This window comes from Pygoscelis adeliae, unplaced genomic scaffold (assembly GCF_000699105.1).
Source record: "Pygoscelis adeliae isolate BGI_AS28 unplaced genomic scaffold, ASM69910v1 Scaffold27, whole genome shotgun sequence".
Taxonomy (NCBI): domain Eukaryota; kingdom Metazoa; phylum Chordata; class Aves; order Sphenisciformes; family Spheniscidae; genus Pygoscelis; species Pygoscelis adeliae.
Window position 1 is genome coordinate 126211 of NW_008825410.1, and position 7580 is coordinate 133790.

Below are 7580 nucleotides of genomic sequence, written 5' to 3' on the forward strand. Positions count from 1 at the left end.
GCCCAGTAATACAGACATTGCCTACATGAAGGTATTTTACCATAATTAAATATTATACGGATAGAGGTACACAACATTAATCCTATCCCAAGGGTGCTTTAGGAATTTTATAGGGATCTTAATCAAGACCATGTTACCTATGGCATTAAAACACTGGAGAGTGACTGCATCTTCAGTTCTCAAAAGAAGAGAATTACAAATTCCCATTTTCAGTGAATGCTCCGGTGCCTCGCCAATTTGCTGTAAAATAGGATTTTCAGGTTTCTGGAAGGAGAAGCAAGCTCAGAATTATATTTAAATCAGAGTAAACAGGAATGATGAGAATTTGATGCTGTTAGTTCTGAAACCTTTATCCATCATATATTCCATTTGGGTTTGGTAGAAACTAGTGCTTTTCAGTACATTCATATTTTACATCACTCTGTCAGAAACCCTGTTTTTAATCTAAGAAGAGTGTGTCTTGTAAAATAACCTTACCTGTGACACTTTCACTAGAGATGTTTTTATACATTTCCCTAAAGTGCTGACATGGACCGTCCTCCCAATCATTCATACAAGCAGGATCTGGTGGGTATTCTCACTGGAAAGGTTTCATTTGAATAGAGTAGGTAAAAAATGGAAAGAAAAAAAGAAAACTCTTGAAATGTTAAGCAGCTTGCCATGTTAGGTAAACTGCACATTGTTTGACGTGCTGTGGTAGGACTTTATAAAATGATACAATAGAAGCACAAAACATGTTCAAGGGATTTTTCCACTTAAACAATCTGTCTTGGTGAAGAAAGTTAACTGATCTTCAAAGCTGCATTCTCTATTCCTAAAACATGTTGCAGTTTCTTCCTCTCAGTGATGAGCCGTGCACAGTGTCTAAGTTGTCAATGTCATCAGCGTGTCTCAACTAACTGCAATTGCTGTTCAACATTTTAGAGCAAAGAGGGAAAACCATCACTCTCAAATAAGTCTTTCAAGACCATATATCGCAGCCAAGATCAGGAGCTGCTCAACAGAAATGATGCCATGAGACAAGAAAAATGGACAGCTTCCATACTGGTCCAAAAGCACCTGAGCTGCTTCGCCGTGTCTGAAATAATAGGAAGGATATGGGAACTCATTGCAAATGCGTTGAGAATATCTGCATAAGAAAGAAGAGGCATTAAGCAAGCAATTTTGGACTGAAGCCATCGAATCGTATTTGGAAATGGGAATGCCAAGTGGTGCTATACTGTTGTGATAATCTACAATGTGCCATATGTGCCAGTATGTAGCATGAGGTTGCTTTATCGAGGGTGGACCCAGTTTCATTTAAAGAGGATTTAAATTTGGGGTCAGGCATGTCTTTTCTCCCCCTTCCTCCACCTCTACCACTACCACACAATCAGTCTTTTGCTTTGATTAAATTATTCCCTCCATATTAACATTTTATCTGTAGAATTTTATTCTCTTTGCCAGTTTTGGATCAGCATTGATATTTCAAAGTAAAATAATATGCAGGATAATTAATTTATTAACTAACTCATTCTCTAATTAATTCAGGATTTCTCAGCTTTTGAATCACTAAAACAATAGAAAAAAAGAAGATAAATGCTTTCTTATTAAATTGGTTAAAAGACTTACTTTTCATATGTAAAATAAAAATGCTTTTATGTTAGCAGATCTGTTATCCTGTCAATGAACGAAGGTTTTACATGCCTAATATTCCTTTCTGCTCATAAAAGAATAGATCATATGAAAAATGTGATTTGGAATGAGTAATAATTTATTAGTTCAATGTAGGCTTTAGCTCAGCTTCCTAGGAAATAAGGCTTATATCATCATGATGTCTGTGTGTTTCTTCATCAATCCTTCAGCCCACTATGAACATTTTTCAACATGATAGTCACAATTCCAGCCAAATCTGGTAGAAGTATTGACCTCTAAAATATTTTCATCAAGTTTCAGGAAAACAGAATGCCTCTTGTAATAACAGGGCTGAAACTACTGCTCTCCATTGGAGAGAAGGCCACAGGATACGGCTGTGGAAAACTAAAATAGGGTGGAGCCTAAAGAAACCAAATTCGTGTATTTGCCTGCTCACTGAACAGCTTGTCTACTTGAAGCTCTCCATATTTTGTCTTTGGACCCCAGACTTCTCCTTATTTCTATGTACAACAGAAACATAAACAGAGCCTTTGCCGTCTGGTTTGAAGCTATGGAGTTGATAATGACGTGTAGTGTTTGGGGGACTCCAGCTGGGTGGCAGGCAGAGGATCTGGTAATTTTTCAGGCTGTAAAAGCTAACCAAAGGGGAGATGGTAACGGTCTTCCATAGAGAGATGGGTATGGACTGTTTTTTCACCACCTCTCCCAGTACAAGAAGCAGGAGGCATTACGGGAGCAGCCAACAGGAGGAAGGTTCATAGGGAGGTATAGAGCACAGGGGCGAGTTTGGAGTTCCTTCCCTGGGATGCTGCGGATGCTAAAAACGTTTCTTGGGTTCATTAACAACCAGCCACGCTCCACACTCAAAGGGGAGAAAAAATCCATTGAGAGCTTCCTGGCTCAGGAAGTCCTTGAGATTTAGGTTTAGGGGGAGAGGAAGCGTTCAGAATTGTTACCACCACTTCTCTCCATTTGTGTGCTCTTTGCTGTCTGCTTCTATGTTTTGGGGATTGGGTTTTATTTTCCACAAAATGCCTTCCATTTATGTTATTGAGATTTGTTCTACATTAGTTACAGTAGCATATATTTATTGATAATTTTACTGCTTTAGTTTTAACTTTAGTTTTAATTTAGTTTTAATTTTAACCTCTTTAGACTAATGTATTCACACTCAAAATAATGATTTTACATAAGACATCTGAGGGGTCTAGGTGTCACCCCAGAGACAGCAGCTGCCCTTCTTTACAAGCTGGAGGCAGGACATCCATTTTTGCACCATCAGCTGCTTCTAGCTGCTCAAACTCTTTTCCTGTCTTTCCAAGTGACACATTGTCCACTGCGCTCTTTTGGAGAGGTAATCAGAGTATGCTACCTTCTCAGAAGGATGCCTGTGGTCCAAGCACCATCCAGGGAGCCTATAGCACTTGTACCTCTTGTAAGACATGCCACCAGGAGAAAAGGGGATGGTGGAAGGCTGAAAATATGGATTAACTCTTCCTCAGCTGATTTGAGCAGTTGCACGGCTTTCACCATGCACTGCTCATTCCTGTGTTCCTCAGACTGGTCCCAGATGCAGACAGGGAACTGATGCATGACTTGAAGGACACACCAGGAGCTGAGGTGCCACAGTGACTTCTTATGGAGCTTCAGCACCTTCCACTGGTGGGTAGGTACTGGCTTGCCTTTTTTTTTTTCTCCTTTCTATTATTTTTAGTATTAGTCTTTTACAGGAAGAGAGTGAACATGGCCCAGTTAACCACAAACGGTGCAGCTGAATTTCCTGCATTTGGGAAAATTAAAGATCAGCGCTCTAGGAATGCGAGGGACGAGCTTCACCATGCTCAAACCACCTTGCTGATCAGGCTGTCCTCCTTCCATGCTAGGTAAGTATTGAAGAAAGGATATCAGAATGGAAGTATCTCTGGTCTAAGCCAGTGTGGGTGCTCTTCAGATTTTGTGGTCAGATTTTGTGGTCTGGACACAGAGGACTAATTGTGGGACCCATCCCTGTTGCTGCATCTGGGTGACAGCTTCAGATTATATGAGAGATTTGGGGGCTTTTCTGATAACTTACCATAGCATTGACAGCCCAGTTGCAACTGGGAATGCAACTGTTCTCCATGCATCAAGATACCAAACTATCAGAAGGAAACAGTGCAGTTTTCATTGGCGTTCTTTAAAATAAAATGTCATAGTATATCTGAAACCTTGAACCTGATCTTTTAAGCAATCACTGAATACCACACTATGAGGTATATTAGGTGCATGTGAAGTAGCTGTCCTGACAGTTAGAAAAGAGTAAATAGAAAGATATTCTATATTTAAGGAAGCAGTCTTTGGCAATGATTATAATTGCTTGAATAGTGCATATGGAAGCAGTCGGAAACACTAGATTACTTTTCATTTGACTGCATTTATGCCTCCTCACTTTTCTGTCTGCAAGTAGGCTTTTGATCCCAGGGAATCATTGGGGATGAGTCTTCTGCATCTAGCCTGAAAGACTTGCACTTCTAAGTATACATATATAAGCACTTGCATGCTTACAAGTCTGGAAGGCTTATACTTCCATAAGAATAAAAATATTAGTCATTTACCATTCATATTCTCCATCCTAAAAAGTTTCAGTCATCCGGATAAAATGACAAGAATATCCCCTAGGTCAGGTTTCATCCTAGTTAAATTAACCTTATTACATTAGCAGTAGGAAATTCTTAAACATACTAGCTAAGTGGGTTATTGGGCTAGTCAGGTAGAGAAAAATCTTCTCTTTCTTTGGCAAATAGACACTTAAAAAGACAACCACTTTTGTCCTTTCTTTCTCTCAAACAGAAAGTTGTGCCTCCACAGAAATGAGCTGTGTGCAAATAATGATTAATGGTCATAATATGTAGAGAGCTGTGTTAGTCATAATCATATTGGGCAGTCAAATAAAGGTTAAATAAAATCTAGAAGCATTTTTTCAACTCTTGAAAGTGAAGCTGTACAAAGAATGTTAATACCTGTTGGACATGGTTTTATCCAGTGCAATGTAACTCTAAATGTGATGAAGGGGAGCTCATTTTGAGAGATTTTTCCCAAAAAGGTACTGCTGGGCAGTAGGGAGTGGAGCAGGCAGATGTGAGGCCTCACTGTGAGGATGAACTTACTGGTGTGGAGATGATTACAGATGAGCAAAAGGACAAGAACAAGACTAGTAATATTTGGAGAGGAAAAGCATCATAAGCTCAAATAGCAACTAAACCTTGATGGCAAATCAAATGAGAATTACTCAGTGTTTTAGAAATGAGATCCTGTATAGTAACATGATGTAAAGATAAACAGGTACAGCTGTTTTCAGTTTAAGGTACTAGACTGATCATGAGATTATATCAAAGAGCAGTGCCTAGATGGACAGTTTTTCCCTCTCACATGTCTACATATAGATACAAACAAACACGCACACACACTCACATAAACGATGGTGATATTGCTGATGAATGTGACAAACTAAAATGCATTAATACAAATTGTTGATACATGATAGACAATTATATCCGCATAAAAAGTATTTTAAACATATCAATATCATGCAATTATTTAATCTATATCCTATATACTGAAACTAAGGTCTAGACAAAAGTTTTCAGTAATATCTGGAGCAGGCATGGTGAGCCAGAACACTAATGAACTTTTGGACATTAAGCAGGATACACTCCATGCTTTACTCTAATAGAGACAGAAACTCATTTACAAACTGACAGGCTTCATCTGGTTTAGAAACCCCAGTTTATAAAATACCAGGCAACCTAATACACTTTTCCCCTAGGATTAAAATATTTTTCAGAAAGTTTAGTCTGGCTAAATTGGCACTTCTCAAGCAACATCAAGATACTATTACAGCCTGGTTTCCATAAGGTTTTGAAACAAGAGACTCACAATTTCAAACTTGTACCTTAAAGTCAAACCCTCAAAAACACTCATTTTGTTAACAGGCTCTGGAAAACTGAGGGATCTATTACCACTATGCTTTGTGTCCCTGGAGGAAAGAAGGAAGTAAAGACTTTGTAAAGTCCCGTAAAGACTTTGTCTTGCATTTTTTTCACGTTCCTTTTCTTCTGTCGAAGTGTTGTTATATTATTGGTACTATAGTTACAAACTCCATTTGGGTTACAGCCATTGTCCAAAACCATTTCTTTTTTAGTAGAAACACTCTGAAAAATTGCCATAAAATAAAAAGGGAGGGAAAGGCATGAAAAAGACATTTTCAGTGTAGTTTTGTGATTGTCTGTTGCAGAAAATGTAGGCTTTACTGGTGTCGTGGTTTAACCTCGGTCGGCAACTGAGCACCACACAGCCACTCACTCACTCCCCATTCCCCGGTGGGATGGGGGAGAAAATTGGAAAAGCACTAGTGAGAAAAACTCATGGGTTGACATAAAGACAGTTTAATAATTGACATATAATAATAATAATACACAAAGCAAGTGATGCACAGTGCAATTGCTCACCACCTGCTGACAGATGCCCAGCCAGTCCCTGAGCAGCGGTCCCCCCCGGCCAGCTTTCCCCAGTTTATGTACTGAGCATGACGTCACATGGTATGGAATGTCCCTTTGGCCAGTTTGGGTCAGCTGTCCTGGCTGTGCCCCCTCCCGGCTTCTTGTGCCCCTCCAGCCTTCTCAGTCGGTAGAGCATGGGAAGCTGAAAAGTCCTTGAGTAGTGTAAGCACTACCTAGCAACAGCTAAAACATCGGTGTGTTATCAACTTTGTTCTCCTCCTAAATCCAAAACACAGCACTGTACCAGCTACTAGGAAGGAAATTAACTCTATCCCAGCCGAAACCAGGACAACTGGGACTGAAGTAAAGATATGAGCTATGTCAGAAAGTCATGGGCAATTATAAGAAAGTGTAGTTTCATCTAATATTCATTACTGGAGATCTAGAAATAACTGTGTTGACCTAACTTCCCAAATGAAAACCTAAAGAGGGAAATGAAATCTCGAAGAACTGTTTTCTCATTTCTGACAAAGGTGAGCATTTGCAGCTCCTGTACTCTTTTTAATGTCTCACAACCCCTCCTCCCCTAATTCAGATCTCTTTCCCAAACTGATTTCTCCTGGTGGACCTTCATTCTTAAATACTTGTTCCTGCTTTAAGAAAAAAAAAAGTAATATCTGAAAGTGAGTATTTGCTACCCTCTTCCAGAAATTTTGGAAGACCCTGTGCCTCATCTGGTTGTAGAAAATCAATGAGAAATGTACAAACTAAGGGAAATCCAGTTGCCTTAAAGTATTAGCCAGTCCTGATGAACTGCTCATAATAGTAGCCCTCTTCTGAATATTTTTCATATCTCCAGCTTCCCTGGCCCAGTGGCCCTGGCATGCTTTTTTTCTGGAAATCATCGCATCTGGGTCCAACAGTACAGCATTGGAAAATGCATAAATACAGCAACAGCATGAGTCGGCCTGAGGATCTTTCCCTTGTAAATGCTAACACACACTAAATAATCAGATAGGAGAGAGGTCACTTTCTGAGAGAGGTCATGTGCTGTCTTTCTCAGTTAGGTGGATTTCCGGGCTGCGCCCTACTCTAGCACTGCACTCACCCTTCACGTAAGCTGCACAGCAAGGGCTCTGCCCCGATTTACACCAGTAATTGCACAGAATTGCCGGGGCAGATCTGATGGAGCAGCATCAGGAGTGGTCAGGCACATCTCAGGCTTCAGAGGGGAATGAGGGAGAAGAGGGTGCTGCCCTCTCTTCAGCATGCAGGGAGGCCCGGTGTCCTCACCTTCCCTGCAGCACTGATAAGAAACAGATAAACGGAAAACCTGAGCTGGAGGCAGACACACCAGAAAACTTTGGGAAATTTTAAAACAACTGAAAACAAAGTTTTACAATGGGAAGTATCAGCAAAAGTTAAACATAAGTGCTGCCATCTGCACTGCTTATAGCATAAAGTACA